The sequence below is a fragment of the Gorilla gorilla genome, chromosome 8, assembly GCF_029281585.2.
Source record: "Gorilla gorilla gorilla isolate KB3781 chromosome 8, NHGRI_mGorGor1-v2.1_pri, whole genome shotgun sequence".
Taxonomy (NCBI): Eukaryota; Metazoa; Chordata; class Mammalia; order Primates; family Hominidae; genus Gorilla; species Gorilla gorilla.
In genome coordinates this window covers 46,886,908-46,909,725 of record NC_073232.2, presented here as the reverse complement: position 1 = coordinate 46,909,725, position 22,818 = coordinate 46,886,908, and the positions used below count along the sequence as shown (strand labels likewise).

At 45.7% G+C, this 22,818-nt stretch overlaps 1 protein-coding gene and 1 non-coding gene across 6 annotated transcripts in view; both read left to right on the top strand.

Moving 5' to 3' along the window:
* Positions 1-22,818, top strand: part of STOX1 (storkhead box 1) — a 67,988-nt gene that overhangs the window by 15,152 nt on the left and 30,018 nt on the right. The window contains exon 1 of one of the 5 annotated variants that reach the window (XM_055353634.2): positions 739-1,013. The exons of the other annotated variants lie outside the window; for them this stretch is intronic. The gene's annotated coding sequence lies outside the window, so the exon portion shown is untranslated. Of the gene's footprint in view, positions 1-738; positions 1,014-22,818 lie in introns of those variants that run through there. 5 annotated transcript variants of the gene reach the window in all.
* Positions 4,463-4,569, top strand: LOC115936074 (U6 spliceosomal RNA). Its single transcript, XR_004071658.1, has one exon. It is a non-coding gene; the product is annotated as a U6 spliceosomal RNA (small nuclear RNA).

The following is a 22,818-nucleotide window of genomic DNA, read 5'->3' as shown; positions in this document are numbered from 1 at the left end:
AGTAGAAAGTCACATTAAGCTTTTACAATGTAGAGAAATTTCTAGAACAGCTAGCTTTTAATAGATGAGACAAACTGCTTGTCAAGATCATTTGCGATGTTAAGCTTATTCCATGATAATTGACTGTTTTTTCTCTTAATTTATCTTTTGAGGAAAAGGTATACAAAGTGATCCTTTTTCTTGTTGATGCGAGGTGCCTCTCCATGGCTCTGTACCATTTCTTTTTTTTTTTTTTTTTGAGATGGAGTCTTGCTCTGTCACCCAGGCTGGAGTCCGGTGGCACGATCTCAGTTCACTGCAACCTCCGCCTCCTGGGTTCAAGCAGTTCTCTGCCTCAGCCTCCCGAGTAGCGGGGATCATGGGCGCCCGCCACCACACCTGGCTCATTTTTTGTATTTTTAATAGAGATGGGATTTCACCATCTTGGCCAGGCTGATCTTGAACTCCTGACCTCGTGATTCACCTGCCTTGGCCTCCCAAAGTGCTGGGATTACAGGTGTGAGCCACTGCGCCTGGCCGGCTCTGTGCCATTTCTTTAGCAGTTCATTAAGGATTAGGAGGTCCCTTGTGAAATTCTTTGTAAACCAAACGAGCCTTTGACTCCCCGAGTCTAAAGCCATCAGCTGTGACTGTATTCATTTGATGGAAGGGAGATGTAGGGTCTGGCAACGCATGGCTGACTGGTACTACATAATGGTAATTACTTATAAATTATATTTTTATATTTTAATTTTTTGAAACAGAGTCTCACTCTGTCACCCATGCTGGAGTGCAGTGGTGCAATCACAGCTCACTGCAACCTCAGACTCCTGGACTCAAGCCATCCTTCTGCCTCAGCCTCCTGAATAGCTGGGACTCCTGAATAGGCGTGGGCCACCACACCAGCTAATTTTTTTGTAGTGATGGGGTCTCACTCTGTTCCCCAGACTGGTCCCGAACTCCTGGTCTCAAGCAGTCCTCCCGTCTTGGCCTCCCAAAGTGCCGGGATTATAGCCGTGGGCCACTGTACCTAGGTGAGATTTTGGTGATTTTGAATAGAACTATAATAACATTCATCAACAGGTCTGTGGACATGTTTTCATTTCTTTTGGGTGAATAACCAGGTGTGAATTGGAGGGCTGCTTTTCAAAATGATTGTACCACTTTGCAATCGTGCCATCAATGTATGAGAATTCCAGTTCATTTGATATTATCAGTATGTTATTTTTGTTATCGGTTCTTTTGTTGTTGTTGTTGTGATGGAATTTCACTCTTGTTGCCCTGGCTGGAGTGCAATGGAGCGACCTCGGCTCACTGCAACCTCTGCCTCCCTGCAACCTCTGCCTCCCGGGTTCAAGCGATTTTCCTACCTCAGCCTCCAAAGTAGTTGGGATTACAGGTGCCCATCATCACGCCCAGCTAATTTTTTGTATTTTAAGTAGAGACAGAGTTTCACCATGTTGGCCAAGCTTGTCTTGAACTCCTTGACCTCAGATGATCCAACCACCTCAGCATCCCAAAGTGCTGGGATTACAGGTGTGAGCCACTGTGTCTGGCCTATTTTATTATTTTTGGCTGGACTAATAGTTGGATAGTGGGCCGGGCGCCGTGGCTCACGCCTGTAATCCCAGCACTTTGGGAGGCCGAGGCGGGTGGATCACAAGGTCAGGAGATCGAGACCATCCTGGCTAACACGGTGAAGCCCTGTCTCTACTAAAAATACAAAAAATTAGCCGGGCGTGGTGGCGGGCACCTGTAGTCCCAGCTACTCGGGAGCCTGAGGCTGGAGAATGGCATGAACCCGGGAGGCGGAGCTTGCAGTGAGTCGAGATCGCGCCACTGCACTCCAGCCTGGGAGACAGCAAGAATCCGTCTCAAAAAAAAAAAAAAATAAAAATTGTTGGATAGTGGTAGTTCATTGTGACTTTAATTTGTATTTCCCTAATGACTAGTGAGTTGAGCATCTTTTCATGTGTGCTTGTTTGCTATGTCTGGATCTTCTTTTTTTTTTTTTTTTTGAGATAGAATGTCACCCTTGTCACCCACACTGGAGTGCAATGGCGTGATCTTGGCTCACTGCAACCTCTGTCTCCTGGGTTCAAGTGATCCTCCTGGCTCAGCCTCCTGAGTAGTTGGGATTACAGGTACCTGCCACTACACCCAGCACATTTTTGTATTTTTAGTAGAGATAGGGTTTCACCATGTTGGCCAGGTTGGTCTTGAACTCCTGACCTCAGGTGATCCACTGGCCTCAGCCTCCCAAAGCACTGCGATTATAGGCATGAGCCACCATGCCTCACCTGTATCTTCTTTAATAAGTGTCTGTCGAAATGTTTTACCCATGAAAAAAGATTTTTTCCTTATTAAATTGTAGGATTTCTTAATATATTTTAGATACAAGTCCTTTGTCAGATGTGTGTTTTGCAAATGTTTTTTCCCAGACTGTGGCTTGTCTTTTTATTTTTTAATATTTATTTATTTTTGAGATGGAGTCTCACTCTGTCACCCAGGCTGGAGTGCAGTGGTGCGATCTCACCTCACTGTAACCTCCACCTCCCACTTTCAATTGATTCTCCTGCCTCAGCCTCCCAAGTAGCTGAGACTACAGGTGCACACCACCACGCCCAGCTAATTTTTGTATTTTTAGTAGAGACAGAGTTTTGACATGTTGGCCAGGCTGGTCTTGAACTCCTGACCTCCATTGATCCACCCTCCTCGGCCTCCCAGAGTGCTGGGATTATAGGTGTGAGCAACAGTGCCTGGCCAGCTTATCTTTTTAATTTCTTACCAGTGTCTTTTGAATGTTTTAATTTTTTTTTCTTCAAGATGGAGTCTCGCTCTATCACCCGAGCTGAAGTGCAGTGGTGCGATCACGGCTCCCTGCAGCCTCAACCTCCCAAGGCTCAGGTGATCCTCCTGCCTCAGCACCCCCAAGTAGTTGGGACTACAGTTGCGCACCACAACAGCTGGCTAATTTTTTTTTTTTTTTTTTTGAGATGGAATCTCGCTCTGTCGCCCAGGCTGGAGTGCAGTGGCGCCATCTTGGCTCACTGCAACCTCTGCCTCCCAGGTTCACGCCATTCTCCTGCCTCAGCCTCCTGAGTAGCTGGGACTACGGGCACCTGCCACCATGCCCGGCTAATTTTTTTGTATTTTTAGTAGAGACAGGGTTTCACCATGTTAGCCAGGATGGTCTCGATCTCCTGACCTCATGATCCACCCGCCTCGGCCTCCCAAAGTGCTGGAATTACAGGCATGAGCCACCGCGCCCGGCAACACCTGGCTAATTTTTTTATTTTTATTTCTATTTTTATTTTTTTTGAGATGGAGTTTCGCTCTTGTTGCCCAGGCTGGAGTGCAGTGGCAAGATCTTGGCTCAGTGCAACCTCCACCTCCTGGGTTCAAGCGATTCTTCTGTCTCAGCCTCCCGAGTATCTGGGATTACAGGCGCATGCCACCACGCCTGGCTAATTTTTGTATTTTTAGTAGAGACGGGGCTTCACCATCTTGGCCAGGCTGGTCTTGAACTCCTAACTTCAGGTGATCTACCCGCCTCGGCCTGCCAAAGTGCTGGGATTATAGGTGTGACCCACCGCACCCAGCCCCAATTTTTGTATTTTTAGTAGAGACGGGATTTCGCCATATTGCCCAGGCTGGTCTCGAACTCCTGGGCTCAAGTGATCCTCCCACCTCAGCCTCCCTGAGTGCTAGGATTACAAGTGTGAGCCACTGTGCCCACCTCTATTTTGAGATTTAACATTTAAATCTATAATGCATTTCATATTAATTTTTGTATGTGGTACAAGTTATGGCTTGAGGTTTTTATTATTATTATTATTATTTGAGACAGAGTCTCGCTCTGTCACCCAGGCTGGAGTGCAATGGTGTGATCTCAGCTCACTGCAACCTCTGCCTCCTGGGTTCAAGCTATTCTCCTGCCTCAGCCTCCTGAATAGCTGGGAGTACAGGCATGCACCACCAGACCTGGCTAATGTTTTTTGTATTTTTAGTAGGGATGGGATTTCACCATGTTGACCAGGCTGGTCTTGAACTCCTGACCTCAGTTGATCCACCTGCCCCGGCCCCCCAAAGTCCTGGGATTACAGGCATGAGCTACCACTCTTGGCCAGAGGTTGATTATTATTTTTTGCATATGGATGTCCAATTCTTCAGGAACTCCCTTGTTGAAAAGACTGTCCTTTCTCCATTGGATAACCCTGGCTTTTTGTCAAATAGCAATTGACCACATGTGTGTGTCTATTTCTAGACTGTTCTTTTTTCTTGATCGATACACCTATGCTTTCTCCAATACTACAGTGTTTTCATTACTGTAGCTGTATAGAAGTCAGATATTCTGAGTCCTTCAAGTTTGTTTCTTTTTATTTGGTTATTATTGGTCCTTTGCTTTTTCCATGTAAACTTTAGAATCAACTTGTCTATTTCTAAAAAAAATTCTGCTTAGGTTTTTATTAGCATTGTGTTAGTGCTTGTTTTGGCAGCACATATACTAAAATTCAAATGATATAGAGAAGATTAGCGTGGCCCCTGTGCAAGGGTGACATACAAATTAATGAAGGGTTCCAATTAAAAAGAAAAGGATTATGTTAAATCTATAGATTAAGTTCGGGAGAATTCACATCTTAACAATCAATACTGGGTCTCCTGAGCTATGGAGGCAGTATATCTCTCTAGTAAATCTTTGTTTCTAATTCTGTTACAAATGTACATTTTGACCTTGGAGTTCCTGAGTCTTTGAACACCTTCTGTGAAACAAAATGCCTTCCAGATACCAAGGAATAAGGAATTCAGGTGCTTGAAAAAGCCAGAAAATGGAAACCTCAGTAGACTCATTTAAATTCTCCAGAGGCACAGTGGCACTGAGGATCAAAAAGGAACAAATCCCTTGAGGAGAATTAGAACATCTGTATCAACTGAGGGGAAAAAATATTTTGAACAGCAACAAAAGATGACCCCAGTATAAGTTTAAAGAGCATCAGCAGACACATGTTATTATGGTGGCTTGGGTTGTGGGGGAGTTTTTGTTGGGTCACGGGTGGATTTGGGGATTGGAAGGTAGAAGGTTTTGTTTTGTTTTTCTCGAGATCACTGTGTTGCCCAGGCTGGAGTGCAATGGCACGCTCTCAGCTCGTTGCAACCTCTGCCTCCCAGGTTCAAGCGATTCTCCTACCTCAGGCTCTCAAGTAGCTGGGATCACAGGCATGCACCACCACGCCTGGCTAATTTTTGTATTTTTAGTAGAGATGGGATTTCACTATGTTGGCTGGGCTCATCTCGAATTCCTGACCTCAAGTGATCCACCTGCCTCGGCTTCCCAAAGTGCTGGGATTACAGGCATGAGCCACTGCACCGCCAGAAGGTAGAAGTTTTTTTTTTTTTTTTTTTTTGAGATGGAGTTTCGCTCTTGTTGCCCAGGCTGGAGTGCGATAGCATGATCTCGGCTACCGCAACCTCCACCTCCCGAGTTTAAGCAATTCTCCTGCCTCAGCCTCCCAGGTAGCTGGGATTACAGGCATGCGCCACCACGCCTGGCTAATTTTGTATTTTTAGTAGAGATGGGGTTTCTCCATGTTGGTCAGGCTGGTCTCAAACTCCCGACCTCAGGTGATCTGCCCACCTCAGCCTCTCAGAGTCCTGGGATTACAGGCGTGAGCCACTGTGCCTGGCTGATAGAAGTATTTTTAAGTCTTCTCTTCTCCTGCCTTCATCTTGCCTGGAATAGATCAAGTCCTTTCCTTTAGTTGTTGATCAAGAACCATGTTGGGCCAGCCCTGACCTGGGTGCCAGGTGGGACATAGTGAGGGACACTAGGTCCTGTTGCCCTGAGGACACACCTGGAAAACACATCTGGCATTTTCCTTCCCATGTCTCCTTCAAGGCAGAGGCAAGGAGCCTGGCCCTTAGTCCCTGCTAATGGACCATAACTGGAAGATGCTAATTCTACCCAGACCTCAGCCAGGTCAGGCACAACCCAGCTGTACTACTGCCTGCCACCTAAGCCCAGTGGCCTGCAAGACCTTTCACCTTTCCACCCAGCTTTTGTGTGGGCTTCCCATGCTACTGCTTGGAGCTGCAATGCCACTGGTCAGGTTAGATATTTAAGAAGGGGGAGGAGGGCCTTCAGATACGAGATGACGGGCAATTTGCTTAACCTTTCATGCCTCTGCTTCCCCATCTGTGAAACAGATGATAATACTACCAATTTCATAGTGTGGTTGCAAGGATTAAATGAAACAATACATATAAAGCACTTAGGAGAGGGCCCAGCACACAGTGAGCTATCGGTGAATGTGAGCAGTTTGTTTATTTTGTTTTGTTTTTTGAGACAGTCTCACTCTGTCTCCCAGGCTGGAGTATAGTGGCATGATCATAGCTCACTGTAACCTCAAGTTCCTAGGCGCGTGTGATTCTCCTGCCTCAGCCATTCAAGTAGCTAGGACTACACACTTGTGCTACCATGCCTGACTAATTTTTTAAAAATTTTCCTGTAGAGTTGAGTTCTTGCTGTGTTTCCCAGGCTGGTCTCAAACTCCTGGGCTCAAGCAATCCTGTTGCCTTGGGCTCCCAAAGTGCTGGAATTACAGGCATGAGCCACCGTGACTGACAACGTTAGCAGTTAATTATTATTGTGGAACTCACAGGGTGCCAAGCCAGTCATGGGACCCACGTCTGGCATCTCAGGCTGTCCTGGAGGCCTCATTCTGTCACTCTGGAGCATATCCTTTGGCCATCTTGATTTCACGTGCTGAAAAATCACCATGGTGTTAAGACACAGGAACAGTTTTCTTCTGAATTAGGACTACATTCTTGTAGCCCAGGCTTTGCTTTTTCAGGTTCAACCAGGCATTATTGGCCCTGTGTGTCCATGAGACCTGGATTCCAGTCCTAACTTCTCCCCTAACTGGCCAGCTCCTTCCAGTCTCTGAACTTCAGCTACAGTCTGTGGCGTAGATGTGTTCCATGCTGTGATGTACTGTTCTCAACCCATTGAATCACTGAGTGATTCTCTTAGGCCAGTAAGTCCCGAACTCTTCCTATTATTTAATTTATAAATTACCATTTCTTAATAGTATGGAATGGCCCATATTATTTTTAATTTATACAGGATGAAAATTATGCTTTGAAAAATGGACAGTTGTGATTTCTGCCCATCTGAGGGAGGGAGTTTCAGTCTCAGGGAGCTGTGGAAGGAGCCCTCAACCAGGGGAGGTTCATCTGTGGATCATGCTGGGGAGGACCCAGGGAGCTCAGGGCACCTCCTGCCCGGCCTTGTGCACAAGGCCTCTCCCATCTGATTGGGCCAAGCGCTTGTACACAGAAAGCTAGTAAGGGCGGAAGCTTACAGGATGAGATATGTTACTCAAATTCCTCTCATGATTGTTCTTTCATCCTTGTTCTAGATTTTGATTTCTGTTGCAATACAGGTTGAAAAATTACCTGCAAGGAGGAGTTTTTGTGTTTATTGATTTTTTATCACAGCATTTTTCCAAATCCTCTTCTCCTAAACTTACCATTCATCTGACTCTTCACAACCCTAAGAAAGATACGGCTTGCCCTTTAAATGGTAATTGTGGGTCATGTAAAATGGCCAGTACCTGGAAAGCAATAGCATTTGGGGATGGGGCTTTTCAGAAAGCCCAGAGCTGTGTTTTTTGTTTTTGTTTTTGTTTTGAGATGGAGTCTTGCTGTTGCCCAGGCTGGAGTCCAGTGGTGTGAGCTCGGCTCACTACAACCTCCACCTCCCGGGCTCAAGCGATTCTCTTGCCTCTGCCTCCTGAGTAGCTGGGACTACAGGCCATCACGCCTGGCTAATTTTTTGTATTTTTGGTAGAGATGGGGTTTCACCATGTTAGCCAGGATGGTCTGGATCTCCTGACCTCATGATCTGCCTGCCTCGGCCTCCCAAAGTGCTGGGATTACAGGCATGAGCCACTGCACCCGGAATGTTTTTTGTTTTTAAACCGAAGCTTATTTCTCTAGCCCTGCAGTTGGCCATAGTTATATTTGCTGGTTGAAAGCCTTGGTAATAAAAAGAGCTCCCCTCCCTCCCACCTTAAACACTTTCCAGCTTAAAGTGCTGTAGAGCTCAGTGGTTACTTGATGGGCCTTCAGCACAAAGTGCATAAAATAGTTGAAGACATCCTTTTCAGAAGGAAGCTTGGTTATCAAACCAGGGCACTTTGCAAAGACAGTGCCTTCTATTTCCATTCACACACTTTCATCCCACACAATGGATTAGGGTAATATTTCCCAAAGTGTGGCATGTATATTATTGTGGTGGTCATTGTGGTGGTGCACAAGTTGATTTAGATATACTTTTAAATATTTGGCTGGGCACAGTGGCTCACGCCTGTAATCCCAGCACTGGGAGGCCAAGGCAGGTGGATTGCATGAGCTCAGGAGTTCAAGACCAGCTTGGGCAACGTGGTGAAATCCTGTCTCTACAAAAAATACAAAAATTAGCTGGGCATGGTGGCGTTCAGCTGTAGTCCCAGCTACTTGGGAGGCTGAGGTGGGAGGATTGCTTGAGCCCATGAGATCAAGGCTGCAGTGAGCCGAGATCGAGCCACTGCACCCCAGCCTGGGTGACAGAGCGAGACCCTGTCTCAAGAAAAAAATAAAAAACAAAACCAGCAAAAAGCAAACAAACACAAAAAAAGCAAGAGAGGCCAGGTGCGGTGGCTCACACCTGTAATTCCAACACTTTGGGAAGCTGAGGGGAGGATCACTTGAGCCCAGGAGGTGGAGACCAGCCTGGGCAACATAGGGAGAGCCTATCTCCACAAACAATAAATTAGCAAGGTGTGTTGTGTACACCTTTGGTCCCAGCTACTCAGGAGGCTGAGGTGGGAGGGTTGCTTGAGCCTGGGAGGTCAAGGTTGCAGTGAGCTGTGATTGTATCACTGCACTCCAGCCTGGGCTACAGAGTGAGACTATCTAAAAAAAAAAAGAAAAGAAAAAAGAGTGGAGAAAGGGAGATTCTAGGAAGTTGAGTGTTCTAAGAGTAAACTTAATTGTGTTTTAATTCACTTTCTAATATAATTATGATCCAATTGTAGTAAAAAAATTAAACTTATAAATATTTAAGGTGATAGATATCCTAATTACCCTGATATGGTCTTTATGCACTATATGAATGTATGAATGTACCAGATTACCACATGTACCCCCCAAAATATGTACATCTATTTGCTGGGCACAGTGGCTCACACCTGTAATCCCAGCACTTTGGGAGGCTGAGGCAGGTGGATCATTTGAGGTCAGGAGTTCAAGACCAGCCTAGCCAACATGGTGAAACCCTGTCTCTATTAAAAATACAAAAGTTAGCTGGGTATGGTGGTGTGCGCCTGTAATCCCAGTTACTTGGGAGGCTCAGGCAGAAGAATTGCTTGAACCCAGGAGGTGGAGGTTGTAGTGAACTGAGATTGCACCACTGTACTCCAGCCTAGGCAACAGAGCGAGACTCTTGTCTTAAAAACAAACAGCCGGGCGTGTTGGCTCACGCCTGTAATCCCAGCACTTTGGAAGGCCGAGGCGGGCAGATCACCTGAGTTCAGGAGTTCGAGACCAGCCTGGCCAACATGGGGAAACCCCATTTCTACTAAAAATACAAAAATTAGCCAGGCGTGGTGGTGAGTGCCTGTAATGCCAGCTACTTGGGAGGCTGAGGTAGCAGAAACGCTTGAACCTGGGATGTGGAGGTTGCAGGGAGCCGAGATTGTGCCATTGCACTCCAGCCTGGGCGACAGAGTGAGACTCCCTCTCAAAAATAAATAAATATGTTATCTCACTGTCTTCTGACCTCTGTTGTTTCTGATGAGAAGTCAGCTGTTAATCTTATTGTGATTTGCCTGTATGAGTTTAAGTTTTTCTCTTACTCCTTTTAAGATTTTTTTGCCTTTTTTTTTTTTCTCCAAGACAGGGTCTCAATCTATTGCCCAGGCTGTAGCGCAGTGTCACAATCATAGCTCACTGCAGCCTCAGCTCCTGGGCTCAAGAGATATTCCTGCCTCAGCCTCCTGAGTAACTGGGACTACAGGCACATGCCACCATGCCTGGCTAATTTTTTTTTTGAGATGGAGTCTTGCTCTGTCACTCAGAATCAGAATTCATATGTGAGATGGTGGTGTTAGGTTCATTTTGCATTGAAAGTGAAGTCATTTTGCATTTTGCTTACTTGTCATAGGGAAGCCTTACTTGGCAGTTGTCTGAGTATATTTCTTACTACCTGTGTGACTGGGAAACACTTCTTCTTTTTTTTTGGAGACAGAGTTCCGCTCTTGTCGCCCAGGCTGGAGTTCAATGGTGCAATCTTGGCTCACTGCAACCTTCACCTCCTGGGTTCAAGCGATTCTCCTGCCTCAGCCTCCCGAGTAGCTGGGATTACAGGCATGCGCCACCATGCCCAGCTAATTTTTTGTATTTTTAGTAGAAACGGGGTTTCACCATGTTAGCCAGGCTGGCCTCAAACTCCTGACCTCAGGTGATCCACCCGCCTCGGCCTCCCAAAGCTCTGGGATTACAGGCGTGAGCCACTGTGCCCGGCCGGTCATTTTGTTTTAATGTGATCAGCAGGTGCTAGGACCCAATCCGTTGGGTTCACCTTAAGCAGCACTTATTCAGCTATTGCCTGCAGAACTCGCGAGGGCAGGATGAGATCAACCCCACTGTGTGGTCTTAGCTCACCCTCCAAGGCTTCTGGTTTTAGTCAGTTGAACAAATCTCATTTACCATAAAGGTTTACTTTAGAAAGGCTGGTGACTCTCAAGTTTCTGAATTAACCTGGCTCAAGACATATAGCTGGGTGTATTATTAATTTGATAAGACTTTGTCATGGCCTGCAAGGAAGAAATCTGTAGCAAATTCTGTCTTCTGTATAATTGGCCAGTGATTTGAAGCTGACCTGAATGGCAGGGCTTTTCAGGCTGAGTCAGGGTCATAAGTCACTTCAATTAAAGTATAGAACAAATTTCATACCACCTTTCTTACCTTTCTTTTTTTTTTTTTTTTTGTTTTGTTTTGTTTTTTGAGACGGAGTTTCACTCTTGCTGCCAGGCTGGAGTGCAATGGCATGATCTCGGCTCACTGCAACCTCCGCCTCCCGGGTTCAAGCGATTCTCCTGCCTCAGCCTCCCAAGTATCTGGGATTACAGGCATCAGCCACCATGCCTGGCTAATTTTGTATTTTTAGTAGAGCCAGGGTTTTTCCATGTTGGTCAGGGTGGTCTCAAACTCCCGACCTCAGGTGATATGCCTGTCTTGGCCTCCCAAAGTGCTGGGATCACAAGTGTGAGCCACCGTGCCCAGCCTTTTTTTTTTTTTTCTTTTTCTTTTTAGACAGAGTTTCACTCTTGTTGCCCAGGCTGGAGTGCTGTGGCAAATATCAGCTCACTGCAACCTTCGCCTCCCAGGTTCAAGTGATTCCCCTGTCTCATCCTCCCAAGTAGCTGGGATTACAGGCATGCGCCACCACGCTGGGCTAATTTCATATTTTTAGTAGAGAAGGAGTTTCACCATGTTGGTCAGGCTGATCTTGAACTCCTGACTTCAGGTGATCCACCCGCCTTAGCCTCCTAAAGTGCTGGGATTACAGGTGTGAGCCACTGTGCCCAGCCCGTTTTTTGTCTTTTGAGACAAGGTCTCTTTCTGTCACCCAGGCTGGAGTCCAGTGGTGCAATCACAGCTCACTGCATGCAGCCTTGACCTCTCTGGGCTCAGATGATCCTCCCACCTCAGCCTCCCGAGTAGCTGGGACTACAGGTGCATGCCACCACGCCTGGCTAATTTTTGTTATTTTTAGTAGAGATTGGGTTTCACCATGTTGTCCAGGCTGATCTTGAACTCCTGAACTCAAGGAATCTGCCCACCTTGGCCTCTTAAAGTGCTGGGGTTACAGGTGTGAGCCACTCCACCTGGCCCATACCACCTTTCCAATGGCATAACTCACTACAGGTATGCTGCCCACAGAGTGCATGTCTGAGGGCTACTTGATCTACCTGGGGTGTTTTCTCCAAGACTTGAACCACCTCTAGGTATAAGCCAGTGTTTTTTTACCAGAGATAAATTAATGCCTACCTTTCATATGCATGACCCCAGAGGGCACACATGGCACCACTGGTAACAAAGAGTTTACAATTGTTAGGGCTACCAAGTAAGACATTACCTTCTAGGCATGCACAGTAGATAAGGCTCCTAATGCCTAGGGAGGAGGATTGCTTGAGTTGGAGACCAGCCTGGGCAACATAGCCAGACTATCTCTACAAAAAATTTTAAAATTAGCTAAGCATGGTGGTGCATGCCTGTGGTCCCAGGTACTGGAGATGCAGCTACTTGGGATGCTGAGGTGAGAGGATCCCTTGAACCTAGGAGTTTGAGGTTATAGTGAGCTGTGATCACACCACTGCACTCCAGCCTGGGTGACAGAAAGACTGTTTCTTAAAAAATTTTTTTTTTTTTTTTTTTTTGAGATAGAGTCTTGCTCTGTCACCCAGGCTGGAGTGCAGTGGCATGATCTTGGCTCACTGCAACCTCCGTCTCCCGGGTTCAAGCAATTCTCCTGCCTCAGCCTCCCAAGTAGCTGGGACTACAGGCATGCACCACCACACCCAGCTAATTTTTGTGTTTTTAGTACAGACGAGGTTTTGCCATGTTGGTCAGACTGGCCTTGAACTCCTGACCTCAGGTGATCCTCCCGCCTTGGCCTCCCAAAGTGCTGAGATTATAGGCATGAGCCATGGTGCCTGGCCAAAAAAATTTTTTTAACTCTTAAAGACTTGTTTTTTGAGACTGGGTCTCGCTGTATCACCCAGGCTGGAGTGCAGTGGCATGATCTCAGTTCACTGCGGCCTCGACCTCCCCAGCTTAAGCGATCCTCCCGCCTCAGCCTCACATAGCTGGGACCTCAGGTGTACACCACCAAGCCAGGCTAATTTTTAAATTTTTAAAATTTTTGTAGCGATGGGATCTCATTATATTACCCAGGCTGGTCTCGAACTCCTGGGCTTAAGTGATCCTCCCACCTCAGCCTCCCGAAATGGCAGGATTATAGGTGTAAGTCACTGCACATGGCTAAAAAAAGGAAAAAACAAACCAAAAAAAGACTCTTAATATGTCCTCTCATCTCCCATCAGCTGATAAACTTGGGGGCCCCTCCCAATTCAGCCCAAATAATTCAGGTCAGTTCTTGTTTTCAGAGGGACTTCCTGGGGGCAGTTTTAAGCAGTCCTGCCCAATTCATCTGTCCTGCTGTGTTATGACATCTGGAGGTGTGCAAGATGTTATGTGTGGACCGTATGTGAGCTGGGACCATCCCCTACTGTCTGTGACCAGAGCTGTCAGTCAGAAATGGTGTACTCATCAGTCAGTCTGAATTCAGAGTGCTCACTGCACCCAGAAGAGCAGTCAGGAAGAGGGCACAGGGTAGCAGGTTGGGAGAGCAGGGCAAAATGCTCTCTTCATGTTTTAGGACTTCCTCCTTAGTTCAGCTAAAGACAGGGGTCACGTGCTGGGATTACAGGTGTGAGCCACTGCACCTGGACCAAAGCTGTTTTTAAACTCCTCTTTTTTTCCAAAGTTTTGCTCAAACCCTAACAGTTAAATTCAGCATTTACAGGGATAAAATTGCAGCTGCAGGGAGAAGCTATTTCCTCCCTGCTTGGAGGAAATGCAAAAAGGGAGGCAGAATGCAGGTGACAGCATGGCGTATGAGAGCTCTCCTTCTCCTTCTCCCCGTTTGGACCCTAGGAGAGAAGTCTCCAGGACTGTTTCTGCTGCTCACAGAGGTTTCTGTCTGCATTCCTCAGCATCCGTCTCCCACGTGGGCACGAGGGTGCTAGTACCTGACACAACTATCAACATTCAAATCTCTCCCCTACACTCTTGTTTCCCCTGTGTAGGGGACTAGTGCAGTACCTCCTGAGACAGGAAGATCAGCTGGGGTAGGAAGGGAACTAAGGATTAGAGGAGAACAGAAAAGTGTCTCCAAGTCAGTAGGCCAGACACCCTCCTCCTTGCTGCAGCGTGGCCCTGCAGCCCTCATAGACCCACTCTGGCTGAGGGAGCCTCAAGAACCCTCTCCCTCTCACTGCAAGGAGACAGCGACAGAAACTTCTCTCGTCCCACCTAAAGCTCATCTCTAAGAATTTCCAGGTCCCTTCCCCTCCCACCTGGGGAGGACAGCAAAATCCAAAGGTGCCATTCTGGCAGCATTTTCCAAGCCTACCTCCTGATCCCTGGCTAACACATTTTCCAGTCCTTTCAGTAGGTCTGTGCTGGTTCCCATAGATACTGCTCCAATCCTCCTAACCAACTACAGGCCCTTGTCTGTCTCTTCCAGTAAACCAGGTGACAAATAGGACCCTATCATCTTTGTTGCCATAACTGTTGGGATTTTAATAGTCGTCTTTATTAATTTTATTTTGAATGCAAACGTGGTGTCTTCTGCATCAGAAGCATTTGTTATTTACAGAGTAAGAGAAAAAAATAATATGTAAATAATTATAACTACATAGGCACTCCCTACCCCAGGGCTTACCCCAGGGTGGTATGATGAAAGTCAGATGGAAAAATCTCCAGCCGTAGTGGTCAGACACTTCATAGGTGAGGGACAGAGAAAAATGGAATTTCTTTGTTTACATGAAGGAGAAAAAGGCAACTGCTTCCCTCCCCTCCTGAAAGGAGGGAGGAAGCATCTTTGCTGCCTGGAGACAGAATCGAAGGATCCCGGGTTCTCTCTTTAACCTTCTGGAATATACATCTTTCTAGGAGCCTGGTCAGCTCTGGTGGCTCCAGTTTTTATGTCCTAGGCATGTCTCCAAGGTCCTGGGCCTCATTTTCCCTTCAGATGTAAACACACTCAGAGTTAGGTAAATCTTTCTGGAGTCTCTCACTATACAGTTGTAAAATAACTTAGCTAAGGATCCCAAGTTTGCAGTGACATTTATCCTAAACCCAATTCTTAAAAGACAAAGATTCTGTTTCTCTTGCTACTGACTGCTCCTTTGGGTCACATTAGAAGCAGGATGGGTGTGGAGTGGTGACCCAGCAGTCCATGCTGCTCCAGGCTCATGAGAATTGGCTTTGCCCCCTAAATTAGAGCTGAGGCACCATGCACTGGGCTGCCAGGCTGGAGCCTGAGGTGGTGGTGGGAAAGGGAGGAGGTGGCCTGGGCATGAGGGTTGGTGAAGGGAGCTTCAGGTGAGAAAGCCTGGTAGGAGCAGGAGAACTGGCTGTGGGGCACTTGGGAGAGGGGATGTCTCATAAGTGGAGAACATCAGTCTTAGGTGCCTAAAAAGGAAGAAGGGGCTAGAAAAGCAATAAGGCAGGAAGCAAGTGTATTTAAAAGAGATGTTGGAGCTCCTTTTCTAGACTGAAACCCAAGAGAATCCGAGTTCTTGTCTAGAATGGGGTTAGGTTGTTGGGTCAGTGTGCAAAGTCCCTGGAAAAGCCAGATAGCCTGTGCAGATCGACCTCGCTTGTTCTGCCTGGTCACACTCTGAGAAAACCTCCAGGATGCCATGGGTCAATGGTGCAGTAATGGATGGCTTAGTGTGAAGAAGGTGGCCAGCTCCTAGAAGCAGAAGTCGGGTGACCCTCCCATGTAGAGATCAGAGCTGCTGACCTACAGCCTCAGTTGAGATTTCTTAAGGGTTGCAAACTTTACATTTGGTTTCTAAGGCAATGGCCTTGTGAACATATACTGCAGTCCTGCTGAGGAGCGGTCACCTCCACCCAGATATAACCTGAAACCTTCCTTCTGTGCTGAAGAAAAGGGAATTCACAGTCTTAAAGTTGAACAGTTTATGTCTTTAAAATTTCTGACAGCCTAGAAATGCTTCTTAGTAAAACTACATTTATGTGAATTGTATCCCTGAAGTGGCTTTTATCTTTTAAAAGTTAATATTTCAGAGGCCACAGAGTCTGTAATCAACTTGAAAGCAGCTGGGAGACCTGAAAGAGACTATTAATGCAGAAACTCAGTGATGCTTTCCAGATTGGGACACGAGCGGTTCAGAGGTTGGGAGAGAGGGTGGGCGATGGGGTAGAGTGGCTAAGCAGGGATGGGGTAGCACCTGAGGATGTAGATAGGCCTTCCTGGATTCTTGTGCAGGTCCTGTTTATTATTCTGGGCCACTTGAGCCCCTCTTCCATCAGTAGGAGAGAAGCAGGCAAGGCTGCAGTTTCTGTGATGCTTTTGGTAACGTATATGTATATGTGTATAGTCTGGGCTAAATGGTAGCACTGCACATGTTTTATCTCATGATGCAAAGTGGAGCCCTATCCCAGCTCCTGTCACCACAAAGCCTGGGAGTGGGAGGCCTCTGCTGGGCTTCGTCACCTCCACACCAACCCTGCCCACAGAGACCTGGGGCCTGGGTGGATCCAGGTTCTTTGGGGACTCACAGCAACTTTCTTCAGCAAATGGCAGGGATTGCCTACTTCTGAAATATACATGATGTTAGTCATTATTTGCCCCTCTAAGTTCTGAGCTAATCCTATATTGATGTTAACAGTGATAGTGGCTTATTGTCTCCATTTCACAAGACTTCCTTTCAGAAGTGATTGAAAGGCATCCCATTCTCAGGGCCATAACTGTAGATACCCATTTTGAGAGCAACCTATTCTTTGAACAGCTGTGACAGTTCTTATCTTCCCCTCTGTGATTTCTGCATGCTGTAAGGAAATACTTCCTCATCCAGGAAGAGTGCCTATCACTATCTTATCAGTATGAATTAAAAACTAGGCAATCCTAGTTGAAGCTTCTGCATCTCATCTCAAAGCTTCTGCATCCCAAACTTGACGTGATGCAGGTAAAGCAGCAGCAGTCCTGAAACTTTTTCTGTAAATATCTATCGTGTGGCCAGCTCATGGGAGTTAATGTGTTGAAAATAAGTATTTAGTGTGTTGTCAAATCCAGAAGGTCTAATCAAGCCCTTAGCAAGACAAATGTTTTGCTCACAGCAGAAAAAATGAGGAGGCAATAAATGCCTAATGTCCTTGGCTAGGTATTTTGGTTAGAGCAGTGTTTTGTTGCAGATTGTAGAAAGTCTTCTAAAAATGACTTGAACAAATGAGGGACAGATTCCATCAAGAAGCTTGGAAGTAGATAGCCTGGGTGAGCTTGGCTCAGCAAGGCTGTCTGAGACTTGGGCCCTTGATTTCTGCTTCATCTTCCTAGTAGATGATCTTTTGACATCATGCTTGTCACCTCATGGTCAGAAAATGGTTGCATCCTCTGCAAGATCCAAGCAGGAAGAAAGAATCGGAGATGAAGGAAGGGCCTTTAAAAAAGTTTCACTGGGGGCTATGCGTGGTGGCTCATGCTTGTAATCCCAGCACTATGGGAGGTCGAGATGGGCAGATCGCGAGGTCCAGAGTTCGAGACCAGCCTGGCCAACATGGTGAAACCCCCTCTCTACTAAAAATACAAAAATTAGCATGGTGGCGGGTGCTTGTAATCCCAGCTACTCAGGAGGCTGAGGCAGGAGAATCACTTGGACCCAGGAGGCGGAGGTTGCAGTGACTCAAGATCATGCCACTGCACCCCAGCCTCGGTGACAGAGCAAGACTCTGTCTTGGGGGGAAAAAAGTCTCATTGGTCCAGGCACGGTGGCTCACACCTGTAATCTCAGCACTTTGGGAGGCTGAGGCAGGTGGATCACCTGAGGTCAGGAGTTTGAGACCAGCCTGAGCAACATGGTGAAACTCCATCTCTACTAAAAATACAAAAAATTAGCCAGGCGTGGCAGGAGCTTGTAATCCCAGCTACCCTGAAGGCTGAGGCAGGAGAATTGCTTGAACCTGGGAGGCAGAGGTTGTAGTGAGCTGAGATGATGCCACTGCACTCCAGCCTGGGTAACAGAGTGAGACTCTGTCTCAAAAAAAAAAAAAAAAGGTCTCATTGGCCACACCTATGTCATATGTCTGTTAAGTTATGAGGCTAGGAAATTGAGCATGATGCTTTCCTGCCTCCAAACTAGAGGAAGGCGAGGGAAAATTTGATTGGGTGTGTGTGTTAAATGGGCCAACCAGTGTTATCTGCCACAAGGGATCACAATAAAATATCACTGAATAGGATGGGCCACTGAGGTATGCCTCTCAGAAATTAAGTAGGGCTAGTAGAAGGCTCTGGCAGTGTATGTTCCTTCTTCCTAGGTGAGGAGAAGGTCATGGGGACTGATGCCTGGTCAAATAGGCTATGGGAGTTGGGAAAAGAAAAGTCAGGATTGGCCGGGCGCGGTGGCTCACACCTGTAATCCCAGCTCTTTGGGAGCCCAAGGTGGGCAGATCACCTGAGGTCAGGAGTTCAAGACCAGCCTGACCAACATGGAGAAACCCTGTCTCTACTAAAAATACAAAATTAGCCGGGCATGGTGAAACATGCCTATAATCCTGCTGAGACCAGCTCAGTCATGGAGACCCCAACCCAGCAGTGCTAGAGGAATAAAGACACAGACACAGAAATAGAGTGCAAAGTGGTATCCGGGGGCTAACAGCCTTCAGAGCTGAGAGCCTCAAACAGAGTTTGACCCACCTATTTATTGACAGTAAGCCCGTGATAAACATCGTTTCTGCAGTTTATAGATTAACTAAAAGTATTCTTCACAAGAACAAAGGGACAGGGTCTGGCTTTTTATCTGCAGCAGGAACATGTCCTTAAGGCACAGATCGCTCATGCCATTGTTTGTGGTTTAGGAACACCTTGAGTGGTTTTCCGCCCTGGGTGGGCCAGGTGTTCCTTGTCCTCATTCCGGTAAACCAGCAACCTCCAGTGTGAGCATCATAGCCATCATGAGCATGTCACAGTGCTGTGGAGATCTTGTTTATGACCAGTCTTGAGGACTGTTCCTTGCACGTCCCCCTTTTTGTTTTTGCACGGCAATAAAGACAAAGGCAGCTTTATAATGGTGAGCTACTTTACCCCTGAGTTGGGATTTGCATCTGCAGACTATACAAAGACAAACAACACAGATTAATAGCACAACCATCACAGAAATCACAGAGCCTTCAAGTGTTTTTATCCATTTGGAAGGATTTATGGCTGCCAATCTTTCTGCAGCTCCTTTAAGCACTCCAGTTCCTGGCATTAAGGTCAGGTGTTCCTGGGATGCTTTAAATATTTGTTCTGTTAATTTTGCAATATCCAAAGACAAAGTTTGTAGAGTGTCCTTCTAGATGCTTTTTTATTCTTTTCTATTCATGCTCTGATTCATTATAAGGGTGAGGAGTGATACAAAAGTCAGAAGTATTCCAGTTGCATTTTAGCTGCATTGTATATTCCAAACTAACTACTTGATCTCCTAGCCACATTACAGTTTGTGGGTGATCATTGATTTGATTAACTATCTTTTGGTCTATTTTAGTTTGAGAGTTCCACAGCATAGTAGAATTCTTTTGCCGTTTAGTTACAAAATCTGCTGTCTGCACTGATGAATGTAGTGCAACTCCAGCTGCTGCACCAGTAGGCTGTGACAGTGATCAGTCCCATAATAATTAAGATTAAAGTAGCAATGAAACACCGAGAGTGTCTCAGAATTTTCTGAAGAATTTCAGTAATAATATGTACAGAGGGAGAGGCTTCCCAAGGATGGGAAAACTTCACTGGTAACCATACTCCTTGAGCTCTCACTACTAGGATAGAATGATTAGTATTAGAGGTCACACAAGAGAACGATCTACATTCCTGGCAAGTTACATAATAATTAGGGATGTCAACCTTTAGATTGCCCATTACCAACAGAAAAGGAGGGTGAACACAACTTTGTATCCAAATTGTATTGTTTTCAACAAGTTCTAAAATGTAATTAGGATTATATTGTGATGGCATAGTATATTTTCCTTCCTTAATCTTGATCTTATTAAGAGCCATTAATAGTTTCCACAAATCCTTGTTTAGCTCCTACAGCAGGCCATATCATTTGAGGTTGAGGTGCCACTATACTGCCATGTTTCCAGATAATAGGAACTCTTGCCGTACTTCTTATCATTTCTACTATCTGATCATTTTGTTCAGACAAGCTGAACATAGTGTGGCCGTGGCACGCAGACTGAGAGGTGCAGTTTATGCTAAACATCTCCTTAGGGGACCAATCAATAATGATTCCATAGGAATCGTTGTGCAGCACCTCTGCCTGTTCTGCAATGCAATCTTCCCAAACAAGTACATTCATTTTTTCTGACCAGGTCCAATCTTGTTTACAAATAGGTTTTTGAGGGCGGTATGCCTCAATTACAGGAGCAGATTCATTATGGTAAGTGCGGAGACCAGAAAGCATGTGTAACTGTGCCATAGAGTGATATGTCCAGGCATTATTGCCAGCCAAGATTGATAGCAAGGGGGTAGGCAACTAGGGTCCTTTCCCAAACAGGCCGATGTTCAAATCCTAAATAAATATTCATAACAGTTCCTTCTTCATGTGGGTGAGATGGGCCTTTATTATCTGTAGGAGCGGGCAACCAAGAGCTATCATTAGTGTATACCTCCAATGGGGGATCCAGCCAAGTTACAGGCTATAGAAGTGGTGGAAAAGGTAAATATGCCCAATAAGTAGGATTGTTCTCTGTGTCAGCCCTTGCTGAAGGAATACTCACGGCAATGGTGATCACCGCTATCATAGCTATCATTAAATTACTCATTGTGACTGGTTGTCCCGCCTTTCTCAGGTTCTTCAGGATCCTCCCAAAACCTCTTCCTGGGTATCTGGCTCATAATAGGGCCATAATAGGGCCAGATACACAAAAGAAAAAAAAAAAGATGAGGAATGCACCATTTGGCAAGTTGGGCATCACTGGATAATAGCTTTAGCTTCTTTCCAGGTAATGCTGTATCTGTGTTTGACACCAGAGGCATTAACATGGGTTAAATTGTGAAAGTGTCTAGCATTAGATATTGCAGTACCAACTAGGCCATCAGCTATTTGATTCCCTGCAGTCAAAGGTCCTGAAAGAGGTGTATGAGCCTTAATGTGAGTGATGTAAAAAAGGGTGCATTTTACTCCTAGCTGTTTGTGATTGGGTAAATAAAGTCATAAGTTGCTCATCTGTATGGAATCGTAGCTGAGCATTTTCAACTAACTGTGTAGGATGAACCACATATGAAGAATCAGAAATCACTTTAATAGGCATATTAAAAGCAGTCAATACCTCAATTACAGCTACAAGCTCTGCTTTTTGAGCTGAAGTAATAGGCATATTAAAAGCAGTCAATACCTCTATTACAGCTACAAGTTCTGCTTTTTTTTTTTTTTTTTTTCTCTGAGACAAAGTCTTGCTCTGTCACCCAGGCTGGAGTGCAGTGGCGCGATCTCGGCTCACTGCAAGCTCTGTCTGCCGGGTTCATGCCATTCTCCTGCCTCAGCCTCCCAATTAGCTGGGACTATAGGTGCCCGCCACCGCACCAGCTAATTTTTTTGTATTTTTAGTAGAGGCGGGGTTTCACCTTGTTAGCCAGGATGATATCGATCTCCTGACCTCGTGATCCGCCCGCCTCAGCCTCCCAAAGTGCTGGGATTACAGGCGTGAGCCACCGCACCCGGCCAAGTTCTTTTTGAGCTGAAGCATAGGGCGTCCGAAAAACTTTACCTTTTGATCCAGAATAAGAGGCTTTACCATTACTAGACCTATCTGTGAAGACATTCTCAGCACCTTTAATTGAATTTAGTTATTTTAAGGAGAATCCAATTAGTTAATTTCAAAAATTGAAACAGTTTTGTGTTAGGAAAATGGTTATCTAGAATACCCACAAAGTCAGATAAATGGGTTTGCCAAGTAAGACTATTTATAAAAGCTTGCTGTATTTCTGCCTTCGTGAGAGGGACAATAATTTTTCCAGGATCATATCCATGTAATTTAACAATCTGAGTTCTCCCATTTCCTATCATAGTAGCGATTTGATCCAAATAAGGAGTCAAAGTCGGTGAATTAGTATGTGGAAGGAAAAGCCACTTCATAAGATCTTGCTCTTGAACAGTAACACCAGTAGGCGAATGATAAGTTGGAAAAATTAGCAAATCTAGAGTCTTCTCTGGATCTGTTTATTTGGGCCTTATGGACTTGCTTTTCGATTAGCTGCAGCTCTGCCTCAGCTTCTTTTGCTAATTGCCGAGGGCTTGTGAGACTAGGATCTCCTCTAAGGATAGAAAACAGATTACTCATGGCATAAGTAGGAATGCCTAGAGCAGGCCATATGCAATTAATGTCCCTTAGTAATTTTTGAAAGTCATTCAATGTTTTTAATTGATCCTTATGCATGGTTACTTTTGTGGCACTATTGTAGTGTCATTTACTAAGGTCCTCAAGTAGGAGTAAGGAGTAGTAGTCTGAATTTTGCCGGGAGCTATAATTAAACCGGCACGAGAAACCAAATTTTGCAAGTGATCATAATATTGGAGTAATATTTCCCGAGTGGGGGGCAGCACAAAGAATATCATCCATATAATGAATAATGTAACACTGTGAAAATCTTTTACGAGTAGGTTCAATTGCTTGCCCTACATACGTCTGGCAAATTGTTGGACTGTTTAACATGACTTGTGGCAACACTTTCCGATGAAAATGCTTAGCAGGCTGCAGGTTGTTTACCGCAGGAATCGTAAATGCAAACCGTTCACAGTCCTGCTCAGCTAAGGAGATAGTAAAGAAACAGTCTTTTAAATCTATGACTATTAAAGGCCAGTTTTTGGCCGGGCACGGTGGCTCACGCCTGTAATCCCAGCACTTTGGGAGGCCAAGGCGTGTGGATCACAAGGTCAGGAGATTGAGACCATCCTGGCTAACATGGTGAAACCCCATCTCTACTAAAAATACAAAAAATTAGCCAGGCGT